The sequence below is a fragment of the Megalopta genalis genome, unplaced genomic scaffold (assembly GCF_051020955.1).
Source record: "Megalopta genalis isolate 19385.01 unplaced genomic scaffold, iyMegGena1_principal scaffold0100, whole genome shotgun sequence".
Classification (NCBI taxonomy): domain Eukaryota; kingdom Metazoa; phylum Arthropoda; class Insecta; order Hymenoptera; family Halictidae; genus Megalopta; species Megalopta genalis.
The window spans coordinates 385,245-399,077 of NW_027476169.1; the positions used below are offsets into that span (position 1 = coordinate 385,245).

Sequence of the window (13,833 nt, forward strand, 5' to 3'; positions counted from 1 at the left end):
GAAAGAGCCTTTGTAATTCGAGCAACTTTAAAACAAGCAATGCCATATAGGACGTCGTATAGTACGCGCCATTTAAAATAACAAAGTTAACCTCTCTACGTCTCTTCTATGCTTCCACTTGCAGTAATATAATTTATGTTATGTGATGCGTATTATTAAACCTTGTCAATTTTGTGAGCAACATTTTCTTGCGTTGTTTGGAAATATCCAAGAGAGAGAGAGGATATCTTTATTTATTATTATTATTATATATTTATATAAATATAATATAGTATTGATATATATTATGATATAATATAGTGTTAATATATGTATATTATAATACAATATAGTATTGATATATATTATAATATAATATAGTGTTAATATAGGTATATTATAATACAATATAGTATTAATATATATTATAATATAATATAGTGTTAATATAGGTATATTATAATACAATATAGTATTAATATATATTATAATATAATATAGTGTTAATATATATTATAATATAATATAGTGTTAATATATATCATAATATAATATAGTGTTAATATATATTATAATATATTTATATATTATATATTTATTATAATTATTGTTATTATTATTATATATTCCTGTAACATACTGTGCACACTATCTATCTGTAGAGTTTTCTTTACTTTTGAGTACGCACTTATGAAGCAGGAGTTTTTTATCGTTTTCGAGTGCATCTTGTTTAGTCGTTCGCTCTTCGTCAGTTCTTTCCCCCCCCCCCCCCCCCCCGCGTCTCTCCCGCCAAGGGACGATTACTTTCGGCTCGTTCCTTATCTTTGCATCGCGAAGCGACGCTAACTAGCCACTCGAGTAACACATGGCAGCGGCATGCGGAGCGCGGAGAGAGAGGGAGGGGGTGCCCGGTGCCACGGCCCCGGCGTTCAAGGAATGTGTCGCGGCGTGCATCCAACCCTCTCTAATCCCGTTTCTCCTCCTTATCTACGCCGAGATAAACACGGCAACGAAAGAACGAACGGGAGCGAGCCGAGAGAACCGGCTGCCGGCTGCGCTGCTCCCGAGGACATGATGATGCCCGCAGAAACGCGGGCATGAGTTGAACAGGCCGAGAGCCCCAGAATACCGCGCGAACCATCCCCGGTTGTATATATTGGATCAGAAAGACGGTTTCGTTTTATGAAATCAACAATTTTATTACTAATATTTATTTGTTCGCTTAACATCAAGACGAGTATACTCGTCGCGACGCGAAATACTGCCGAATTCTCCTTGACGAGTATACTCGTCGGACACAGCTAACCGGTTAAGGGAACATTCTCTTTTGAAGGGAGGTCGCTAACTTTTAAGCGCGACGAGTATACTCGTCGTGATATAAAATACTGCCGAATTCTCCGTGACGAGTATAGTCGTCGAACAGAGCTGACCGGTTAAGGGAACATTTTTAAGTGCGACGAGTATACTCGTCGTGATATAAAATACCGCCGCTTCTCCTTGACGAGTATACCCGTCGAACGTAGCTAACCGGTTAAGGGAACATCCTCTTTTGAAGGGAGGTCGCTAGTTTTTAAGCGCGACGAGTATACTCGCCGTGATATAAAATACCGCCGCTTCTCCTTGACGAGTATACTCGTCGAACATAGTTAACTGGTTAAGCGAACTTCCTATTTTGAAGGGAGATCGCTACCTTTTTCCGTGCGACGAGTATACTCGTCGCGACACGAAATACTGCCGAATTCATCTTGACGAGTATACTCGTCGGATACAGCTAACCGGTTAAGGGAACATCCTCTTTTGAAGGGAGGTCGCTAGTTTTTAAGCGCGACGAGTATACTCGTCGTGATAAAATACTGCCGCTTCTCCTTGACGAATATACTCGTCGAGCATAGTTAACTGATTAAGCGAACTTCCTATTTTGAAGGAAATCGCTAGTTTTTAAGCGCGACGAGTATACTCGTCGTGATATAAAATATTGCCGCTTCTTCTTGACGAGTATATTCGTCGAACACTACTAACCGGTTAAGAAATTGAATTTTTTCCGTGGCGATTCTCTCGGCGAGACCACTGTGCGGCGGTCGTATCGTCTGATCGATCTCCGTGGCTAGTAACCAACGCGCGAAAACGTTGGTAGTACGAAAATGCCGATGTTTGTGTCGGTCCGTAGCCGGCGCATCGATCCGGTCGGTCCATCCATCAAAAGAATCGTGTCAGCGAATGAGTCGCCGGGCGGCCCCGAACCCTGCCAGGCGAAACAACTCGCCGCATTCCAAAACACTCGGGTTTTCGTCGGTTAAACGCGCGCGCGCAACCGAATTCTCACGCCAGCGTGTGTTTCGCCGTATTTCGTCATCTCGAAACAGCCGATATACATAATTAGGATAATTGAGAACACGTCGAATAGCCGACGGACGGCTCGTATAATTTCCTACGGTGCATGGAAACGAGGCCGCGAGGATCCTAGGTCTCTCTCGCTTCTTACGATTTGGAACGTCTTCCTCGAACTCGTCGACAAAAACCTTGGTATCCTTCCCGAAGGCGCAACTGTGGTAGGAATGGTGGGGGGGGGGGGGGCTCGTCGTCGTCACCGCGCGTCACGCGCGTGCCCCGACAGTTTCAAAGGAACAGGCACGAACGACACAAACCTTTCCGTTGATCGATCGATCCATCGATCCTCCAAGCGAACCTGTCGATCATTCCGATCGGAGACACGCGAGTTCTAATTAATTTATTCGTAGAGTCGGCGCGGAGGACGTCCTTTCACCGTCTAATTCTTTCTGTAGAAGAAATAAAAACGGACGTAATTGTAATATAATATTTTATATATTATATTTTTTTCATATATTTTATACATATACAAATTTTATTTTGTATACATACATACATTTTATACATAATCAAAAATTATCGTACTAAACGATCGGAAATATAAATCTCTTCTCGTAGCGTTTAGTTCGCCGTTTTACCGGAGACTGTCTTTCATAGTCTTGTCACGGATCGAGTAACGCGTCTTTCTTGCTTCAGTTTTCGTATTTCGTACAATTGAGCAACATGCTTTTTTTGAGCGTAAATAATAATACCATCGGTGAAAGAAAAATAAATTTCTACATTACACACATGATGTCCCAAAATTATTGCACAACTAGGAAATGAGGGATTCCTGAGGTCGTTTGAAGTAACTTTTTCTTTTACAAAAATTTTCTCCGAGGCATCGTTCACGAGTTATTAACGAAAAACAGTCGACCAATGAGCGGCGAGCTCTGCGCGCGGCGCGAAGCGGCCGAGCCAACGAGCGCGCGAAGCCCGGTTCCGCGCATTGGCTCGGCCGCCTCGCGCGAGCCTTGATCTCGCGTCTCATTGGTCAACCGTTAATAACTTGCAAACGAGCTTCGGAGAAAATTTTTATTAAGGAAAAAGTTGCTTCATATGACCTCGGGAATCCCTCATTTCTCGCTTCTACAATAATTTTGGGACACCCTGTAGAATATTCCGCGATGTTCGCGCGAGTGTCTTATAATTTTATCGCGACGCTTATCTATATGCTATCCATGTTAAAGAGAGCTTAAGGAATGGAAGAAACGTTCCAGATGCCGATTATCCTCCGAGTTTCAGAATTTCATGAATTTCCGGGTCGGGGATTATCCCTCTTTAGCGTTTTTAGTGTTAACGATATCGATCGGCTCAGCCGATTTTCGGACACAGCTGCCGAGGTGCATTTCGGGACGAACGGTTCTCTTCAACCGTTTTTCGGTAAGACGTCCAAGTTCGTCCAGCCTCGCAGAAGTTCGGTCCCCCTCCCCCCGCCCCGTGTTACTGAAAGGTCCGCACCGCATCCCCCGCTGGTTCCGTTCTTTGAGCTCGCGTTGCCCGACGCTTTCCCGTTTCACGGCTGGCCTTTTCTTTGCTTGCGCGCAACAGAATGCCGCCGGTGCTCTCGTGTGTGCGCGCGCGTGTGTGTATGCGTCGGTGCGTGAGCGTAGCGCCGCGCGCGTTTCGTTATCTAACTACCGTGCTCTGTTTGACGTTGGACCCTTCGGTAAACAGTCGCGGAGGCTTCTCGCAGCCGCTAGCACAACCCGCCGCGGCGGCGGCGTCTTCCGAATCGAGCCGACTAGTAGACGAGGAGAGCCGAACCCAACGGAATCGCTAACTACGCTAACCATAGAATTCTTTACACCGAAAGACACGGCCTCCGGCTCGCGGATCGAAACTGACATAACCTCGACGGTAGCATCGAAATGTCATCCATAGATCTGAGATCTTTATGGCGCGTAAAAGTCATCCCGGAGACCCGTACGAACACACGATTATACGAGTTTCAATGCCGTTAAGTTTTCTATTTCGTTCGTCGAATCCCATCGGCGACGGGGAATAAAACGGCGCCGTAATTATTCGCCGCGATCTTCGGCCCCTCCCATAAAAATCCCGAATTTGCATAGAGACGCACAATTAAGTTGTCGGGCCTGGCCTGGACCAATCGCGACGCGGGGGGTGGACAGCTCTCTGTTTTATACGGTAAATATCTTTCATCGAGTACCTTCGACGCTGTAGAGCTCCTGTGTAAAGGTCTTTTATGAGAAACCTTCACGAGGTGCCGGCGTTTTTTTACTAAATTGAAACACTGATTTTAGAGATAAACGAAATTACGATTAATTAATTTTAGGCCCGACTTTTCGATCTCTCTGACGTGATAATCATATCTGGCACAATTTTATCGCCACGTCTCTCAGACGTGATAAGCGTTCTAGGCTCGACTCTTTAACCACGTCTCTCGGACGTGATAAGCGTTTTAGGCTCGACTTTTTTACCACGTCTCTGAGACGTGATAAGCGTTTTAGGCTCGACTCTAAGACGTAATAATAGTTTCTGGCCAGATTTTGACCACGTCTCTCAGACGTGATAATCATTTTAGGCTCGACTTTTTGACCACATCTCTAAGACGTGATAATTATTTCTGGCCTCCTCTTTCGACCACGTCTCCCAGACGTGATAATAGTTTCTGGCTCGATCTTTCGACCACGTCTCCCAGACATGATAATAGTTTCTGGCTCGATCTTCCGACCACGTCTCTCAGACGTGATAATCATTTCTGGACAGACTTTTTGACCACGTCTCTCAGACGTGATAATCGTTCCTGGGCCGATTTCTCGACCACGTCTCTCAGACGTGATAATTTCTGTCTCGATTATCTGACCACGTCCCTCAGACGTGGTTGTAGGGAAAAGAGACAAAGCAATCGGACAACTCGCTTTTTAAAGAAATCAATCAAATCAAAACAATCAAACGCAGCAGAATGATTTCCTTTCCTTATCTCATTTTAAACAAAAGCGACCCGGGTCGTCGCGATTCTCGTCTTCGCGACAGTTAATCACTAGGATAATAATCGATGCGCTATCAGTCGGTCACTTCGGTCACTTCACATCAGTTCGAAGAAAGTGTGGGGGAGGGGGGGGGGAAGGATAAGAAGCAAAAATTGAGGAAGAAGAGGTTGAGTGCGTGGCGCGACCTTCTGGACTCCGATTCGAGGCAAGGAACTGTATTCTCCGATAGGGGTCCGGGAAAGAAAGGAGGAAGGAAGGAAGGAAGGAAGGTAGACGGGCAAGCAAGCAGACAGCTAGCCAACTATCCAACTAGCCAGGCAGGCGGGCAGGCGAGCGAGCGAGCGAACAATCAGGCAGGCGGTGAGGCCGGGTTAGGGGAGGAAGGATCGCGAGGAGGAGAGGGCTTCTACCTTCGAGAAGGTCCCTCCGACAGCTATAAATTACCGGCTAATATCTCATAATTACCGAGCGAACCAGACTTTAGGAATGCCACGGCAACGAGTCAGCGTGCAGGTACGCGAACAGCCCATGGACGCCCATGGTCTATCGCGAGGAGATCGCCACACAGACACTGTGTGAGAAGGCTTTCTTCGTCCGTTTTGGGTCCGTTTTGGGTCTGAACGTCGTACGCCATAAAATGAACGTCTGTTTTGCGACGTCTTTAAGACGTCTGTTTCTAGCCGTCTTTAAGACGTCTTTAATACGTCTGTTTCAAGTCATCTTTAAGACGTCCGTTTCTAGATGCTCTTAAGATACTTAAAATATTTCATCAAGGCGTTTTTTTATGTTTCCATAGCTTTTTAAATAAATCAGTCAATTAACCAGAAGATAAAAATGACGATGCGAATTTTGTTTCTTTTTATAGAAATTGGGGAGCGTTTTATTCAGTCAGTAATTTATTTTCTATAAAGATAGCTTTTCTAAAAGTTCACCCGTTATACTAGTGACCGCCGCTAAAACGTCTTAAAAACGTCCATTAAACGTCTTGATTTGTAGTACAGGACGTTTCTAAGCCGTTCGTAAGCCGTTCGTGAGAAGGCTTTCTTCCCTTCGAGAGAACGGTCGCAACCGTTCCCCCCGCTGAGATTTTCCATGCTTTCGCGATTCGTCAATTTTCTCTCGTTCTTTTCTTTTTTTTTTTGCCACCTGCCTTCTTCCGTGCGACGCACAATGACGCGAGAAATGGAAAAAGTCGGAAAATCAATGTATCTTTTTTGCGTAACGTAATCGTAATCCAGAATCTTTGCAAAAATAATATTAGTACTATATAATATAATATAATATCAGTATTATATAATATAATATTAGTATTATATAATATAATATAATGTTAGTATTATATAATATAATATAATATAATATAATATAATATAAGTATTATAGAATACAATATATATATAATATTAGTATAATATAATAAAATAATTGTTATTCTTTTACTTCAAAAATATTGAAATCTTTTAAAATATCATTTTCGAACAGTCTCTTTCGCATTTCGAGCTCGACAGCTTCGACGCGAATAATAAACACGTTTCTCCGGTTCGTTATTTTCACGGAGAAAAAGAACGTTCAAATAGCTATTATCCGCGAGTCCTTTCTAATTTTCGCCTGGTAACGTATTCAAATGAGAATTTCCAGAGAAAGATCCGCCGCGTAATAATGACCGTGCAACATGTCTTCTTCGAAAAGTGGCCATTACGTGTGTCCCGTTAACCTCGAATTCTTTTTTCTTTTTCAGGTAAGTACGGCGCGTTCTCAAGGCGACGATCGGCGGTTATCCGAGAAAATTCTTCGCAAGCGTGTTCCACGCGCACGGTAAAAAAAAACTCCAAGCCCAATCTCTTGCCCCCCCCCCCCCGTGTATTTATCCAACGATTCTCGAGTCCGCGGAGACACCGACTGTAGCGCTCGCTTTTACCGATAACGACCGTTAATCGCATTAGCAAACACGATCATCCCTCTTCGGGTTTCATGGCTACCTACGCGTTCGCAAATTCGCGACACGACCGGTTTTAGCCGCGCGTGTTTCTCTTCGGGCGGTTCGCCCGAAAACCTGGAAAATTCTTATTGTTTTTATCTCGCGAACGATTACGGTTCTAATGGCCGATAAGCCATTCGATTTCGCCGCGATAACGACTCCGTAGCTTGTTTGCCTCCTCGTATCTATCGCGGAAAGAATTGGACAGTTCTTGTTTTCGGTCGATATAAGAGACACAAACATAACCTTTCGATGGACGGAGAAGCATGCTAAAATTCGTAAGAAAATTATTGAATATTTAACGAATAGCCCTGTTATTGCTTCGTTTGATGCTGTGAAAGAAACAGAATTACTTACTGTATTATTTCATATTACAGTAAATTTCACCTAATTGACGCTCAGATTGTGCACAAAAATGGACAATCTGGTAAGAGGAGATACGATTATTCGAGCATCGTGAATAATCGTATCTGCACTTCTCGAATTGTCCATTTTTGTGCACAATCTGATTATTATGTTAACATCCGGAAAAGAATGGTTCCTGAGATCATTTGAAGTAACTTTTTCCTTAGCGAAAATGCGATCCGCGGCTTCGATTACGAGTTATTAACGAAAAACACTGACCAATCAGGGGCGAGCTCGCCTAGCGCTACAGGCGGCCGAGCGAGCCAATCAGCGGAACTGCGCTTCGTCCACTCGTTGGCTCGGCCGCCTTGTGCCATCTGAGCTCGCCTTCCACTGACTAATGTTTTGAAATGACCTCAGGAAATACTACATAATCTCCGGGTATTAACATAATTATGGTACACTCTGTATAGCAATAAAATCGTAAATGAGTCAAATTGTCATGCTCCGGCAATCTAGTGTTAAGCAGGTTCGAGTTGAGGGTGATTTCCATTGAATCGAGGAGATTAAATTTGTCCCGCGTCTTCGCCGCTTGTCGTTTCGCTTGGAAATTTTTATCGCGAACGCGTAAAATGCGCGGACCAAGTTATTAGAATATCGCCTCTCGCGTGCCTCGTAAAGGCTTGGGTAAGTGTAAGTGTTGCTACGGTTTCTGAATGAAGGCGAACTTTGACGGAGAAAATAAGATCTTTTACGCCAATAAATTGACAACTCGAGCTCTACACCTATTATTCCTTAACCGGAATATTTACTTTTCCCAAAATATTGAATCTCCGAAAGCACGAATTCCATTGAAATTTGTAAAAAGTGTAATGCAAAGAAACCATACGTGTGCATATGTATCTATTACTTAGGTTATGTACTATAGGTTATATATTTATTACCGCGAGCCGAATACTTCGGACGTTCCGATTACCGTGTGTCGAGATTGACATCGCCCATTTTCTTTTAAATGTACACACACAGTTACAATTCCTAGGATCAAGATATTCTCACTGTGTAACGCTTTACAAATTAGGTATAGGCATGTACTCTGCGATCAAGCGTGTTCGCGCCGGCTCGTCGAGAACTGCGCTGCATAGGTTAAGATACGTAGTTCGGTAAAGCGCCGCAGTAGTGTACACGCATAGTAAAAAGAACTATGCGCCAATATTAGTAAATAATATTTGAGGACAGGCGACAGCGACAGAGTGTACGTCGATCTTCTATCAAAGCAACGATTACTTTATCTAAAAATAAATAGCTAAAATATATTGTTAATAAATAGTGAATCACCAAAATATAAATGCCTCTCGAATCAGCGTTCACAGATGCCGTTACAAGTATGTATTTCGCAAGACTCAACGTTCTCATAACCTTTCCGCGTATCAGAAGTCAACGAACGAATTAACGCTGCGATTGCTATTATTTATATGTCATAAATTATCAACGTTAAACGTACAAAGAAAGACGCGAAGATTCAGAGATTCGTCCAAGTAGTTTAGTTCTCTCAGTGCGGCATCCGAGAGAAAAGGATATTCGCCGCAACCAAGTAAAATAGTACCTGGGCCGCGCGGAGTCCGTCGATTAAGACGGGTTTCCGCGTGTTTGTCCGGGATGAGAAGAAAGCGAAGTAGTTTCACCGCGCTCGGTAGCTTCGTGTTTGCCCGGTAGTAAATTTGATAAGGAGCGTCAAACGGCCGCGAGTGTTCACCCCGCTAGGCGTGTTTATCTAAAGAGACACGGGTCGAGTAAATGTCGCGTTGAAACGAGCCGCGAGCCGTTGCCCGATAGCTCCAGCCAGCGTGTGTCTATCTATCTACCGCCGAAAAAGAGAACGCGATTTCACGTTTCGTGGAGCGCCGCGATATTGTTTCGGGCGCGGCGCGGCGCGGCGCTTCGAGCGATCGAACCTGTTCCGCCGCGTGTTACATTTCTTCTTCGCGACGTTCGATCGGCAACGAAGCTTTTTACGAGGTTTTTAACGCTTCACGCTAGGTTGCCGGACCGTGTCAATTTCACTCGTTTACGACTCTTTATTGCTACGTATTATTATTATTATTATTATATATAACACGTATATAATAATAATATATAATAATTATATATATTATTATTATATAATTACACAAATATAATTCTATAAAAAGAAAAATATATATATATATATTTTACTTTTTATAGAATTGTATTTCTCTCTGTAATTATATAATAATAATATATAATAATTTTTATATAATTATATCATATAAATATATTAATAAATATATAAATATTATTACATAATTATATTCTATATATAAAAAATATAGAAAAACTTAAATAACTTTTTTTAATGCGAGTGTTTTATGCACACGTTGTACACATTTCAGGCTTCTATTAAAAACCAACGTATGTTTCTAAATAAATTATTTAACCCATCGTGGGCCCCTGACTTTCAAGTCACATGCTAATATTTTATAATAATAATAATAATATTTTATAATAAAACATTTTACCAAATAATGTTCAATCGTTTCGCAAGATGACGCGTACGTCTGAATTGTGCAATATCCTCCGAGATAACCAATAACAATATCGGCGACGGATGGCAGCACCGTCACACAGAAATATCAATGTAAACGCCTCGCAATTTATTTGCAAGATAGAAACCAACCAGGAGAACTATCTCGTGCAATTGACATTATTTGTGATCCGGCCGGTGTCTATTAAACAAACGAAAAGCGTAAATAATAGTTCTGGGTTCGTATAACAATAACAATGCTACTCTAAATACAAACAGAAAATAACCTCTTTCACGCGTTATCTATACGTATATATAAATTGTCGAAGCTATAAAAAAAAAGACACGTTCTTAAGGAAAACACTTCGTCCGTGCGCTTCGGTTCCAATAAAGATGGCGGCCGACCGAAATTCGGTCTTGCAATTTATATAAAATCGGCGCACAGGTTGGTCGCGTTTAGCGTTCGGCACGAGGAGGACGCGTTCACTTTTAAGGTCTCCGAGGACGGTTTTATTGCTCGGGAGCCACTGTGCGTCGGCCGAGGAGGACGGCAGGATCGATCAGGGGCCGGCCGGACGGCCGGTCGTGTCTCGCGAAATCTTTCGATTAAGCGATAAGAGAGGTTAGGATGGCTCGCCTCGACTGCGGCCGGGTTTCGACATCGCGACGATACCTATTACCGAGGACGACATTTCACGTCGGCCACTAAATTCGCTAATTACCCGGCGGTTCGCCGCGGCAGCCAATCTCCTTCGTTAACGTCCAACGGCGGGCGGCGGGTGGGGGCGGCGTAGGGGGTGAGGAGGCGTGTTCGCGTTCGGGATCATCGGGATCGGATTAAGCTTCGATTACGCGAGGAATTCGACGCGCTTTAATTAGGTGGCGCCGGACACACGCGCCGATAGACGTAACCGGACGCCCTTGTCAATTTCTGCAGACGAAACTTTCGTAATTATTTCCACGGGGCGCCGGCGGGGGAGGGGGCGGGGTATCAACGGGAGAGAGAGGATCACAGGATAAACGTCCCCGGTCATTTTCGTTGAGTCATGGCCGCCGCCGACCCTCTGCGGATGACTGGAATTTAATCACGGCTTCCTGTAAAATACGTGTCAGCCGAGACGGTTACTTTCGGAACCGGCTCCTCCTTCTCCTCCTCCACCTCCCCCCTCCTCCGTGGAAAAAAGGATCGGCAGAAAATCCTCGAGATAAGAACGAGGCGGAGTCGTCGCTTCGTCGAATGCTTTCGTCGAAAAGAGAAGAAACATCAGGGAGATACGACGTTGTTAATTTCTTGAAAGACAAAAATTTGAGGACTCGAGGCAATGTTGAATATATTTTAAATATTTTCGACCCCGATATGAATTTCTGTCGGCGATCGATGCAAAGTTTTGTAATCGATGCAAAACCAAGGGAAGAATTAAGGGATTCGTAGTTTTCGGTGATTTTCATCCAATAAATAAATATTGAACGTCTTAGAGACGTCCGTTTTACGTCCGTTTTGGGTTTGAACGTCGTACGCCATAAAATGGACGTCTTTAAGACGTCTGTTTCAAGTCATCTTTAAGACGTCCATTTCTAGATGCTCTTAAGATACTTAAAATATTTCATCAAGGCGTTTTTTATGTTTCCATAGCTTTTTAAATAAATCAGTGAATTAACCAGAAGATAAAAATGACGATGCAAATTTTCTTTCTTTTTATACAAATTGGTGGTCGTCGGGAGCGTTTTATTCAGTCAGCAGTTTATTTTCTATAAAGATAGCTTTTCTAAAAGTTCACCCATTATACTAATGACCGCCGCTAAAACATCTTAAAAACGTCCATTAAACGTCTTGATTTTGTAGTACAGGACGTTTCTAAGCCGTTCGTAAGCCGTTCGTAGGCCGCCAGACACTTAGGACGTCTTTAAGACCTTTCGAAGACGTCTTCGCGCTATCTGGAATCGCCGTTGCGCCTTTTTAGCGGCGTTCGATCCGATGTTCATAAAACCTTGACATAATTCGCGCTCCTTAAACGTTTACTCGATTGTGTTCCGATCGAAATAAATTAACTTTCGCTCCGCACGGTCGTTTCCGCGGTCAAATTATGCGACGATCATGCAAATTACGCTCGATAATTATGCTCAATTATGCCGAATCATGCAAATTCCCGTAGAGGTCGAGCGGCGTGTCGCGCGGAATACCAAAAAAAACTAGAAAGAAGAATCAGATTTTCGGCCGATCGGTCTGCTGGTACGCCCTCGACGATATCCAAGCTTTACCGTACGCGTGTGCGGGAACAATGGCCGAGAAACAGGGGGCCGGACCTCTTATGCGAATCCAGCGTCTCCCAGCCATTTCCTCCCGACGATTTTGCCCAGCAATTTTCGGCCATTGTTCCGCCCGCGAGCTATCTTTCTCGTCTTCCGCTTCTCTTCCCGTCCTTACCGGGACCACGGAGTTTCTGCTCATACGCGACTCTCCGGTCTTCGGTCGTTTATTTTTAATAACCATCGCGCCGTGCCGGAGCAGTAACGGCTCGCCGTCTCGTTGCTTTCCATATTTTCCGTGAGACACGCGGCGCGGAGGCACGGACGCGAGAGCCGACCATAGATTTTTGCGTTTTCCGTTTCGTGGCCCGCGCTCACGGTCGTCCTAGTGGTCGTGACGCATCGCTGAGACGACGCCCCCCTCCTACGTTCCGTCCCGGCGGCGCGACAGCCCCCCCTCCAACGTTCCGTTTCGGCGGCGCGCGCGGCGCGGCGTCGCTAAACAGTTGACCACAATTCGGAATTTCGTACGGGAACGGAAGATCTCTGCGAAAATCGGTATTCCGAATATGTAAACGCAAAATCTAACGCGGAAATTTGCGGGTTACGCTTTGTTCGCATGTCGTCTATGAAATTCCTTCACACGCTTGTCGCTATGGATTAAAATCGTCACCTTTTAGTCGCGAACCGTGTATTTCGATTTCTTCGCTGAGTAAGAGTAAACATTTTCACACGCTCGACGCTTTAGAATTGTTCACTCTCCTCTTGATTTACCGAAGATACTGTGTATGTTTGTGTTTAGACTGACTATTGGAAGCGCAAAAGGCATAAGGAAACGAAGAACGATTCGCCTTTTGTTCATGGTGTATCGTATGGTGTATCGTTCACGCCTCGTTGCGTCTGCATCGGGGGACGGCATCAATGCCACGTAAACATTGCACCGAACGTAAACAGAAATCGTACCTTTCTGCGTTTCCTCGCACGTTTCATAATACCGCCCTCCACATCTCGCAGTTGTAAATTTTTTTCTTCTTCTAATTTATGATTATTTGAATTATGTTGTATTTATTATAATTATAATATTAATATATTATTATTATTATTATTATTATTATAATAATATAATATAATATAATAATAATAATTATTATTATAATTAATTAATATAAATATTATTATAATTTATTATTATAATTATAATAATATAATTTATTATTATAATTATAATAATATAATATAATATAATAATTATTATTATTATTATTATAATAATATTAATTATAATAATATAATATAATAATAATAATAATAATTATTATATATAATATATTATAATAATAATAATAATTATTATTATTATTATAATATTAATTATATTACTTTGTATTGAAAGCAGCTATCGTAATACGACTAGAAAAATG

The 13,833-nt window shown here is 42.9% G+C and overlaps 1 protein-coding gene and 1 long non-coding RNA gene across 5 annotated transcripts in view; one reads left to right on the forward strand and one right to left on the reverse strand.

The window, feature by feature from the left end:
• Nucleotides 1–13,833, forward strand: part of dlp (glypican dally-like) — a 159,373-nt gene that overhangs the window by 19,735 nt on the left and 125,805 nt on the right. The window lies entirely within an intron of this gene.
• The window catches only part of LOC117217399 (uncharacterized), a 68,979-nt gene that overhangs the window by 15,049 nt on the left and 40,097 nt on the right, over nucleotides 1–13,833 (reverse strand). The window contains exon 4 of one of the 3 annotated variants that reach the window (XR_013036133.1): nucleotides 1,153–2,756. The exons of the other annotated variants lie outside the window; for them this stretch is intronic. This is a non-coding gene — a long non-coding RNA (uncharacterized LOC117217399). Of the gene's footprint in view, nucleotides 1–1,152; nucleotides 2,757–13,833 lie in introns of those variants that run through there. 3 annotated transcript variants of the gene reach the window in all.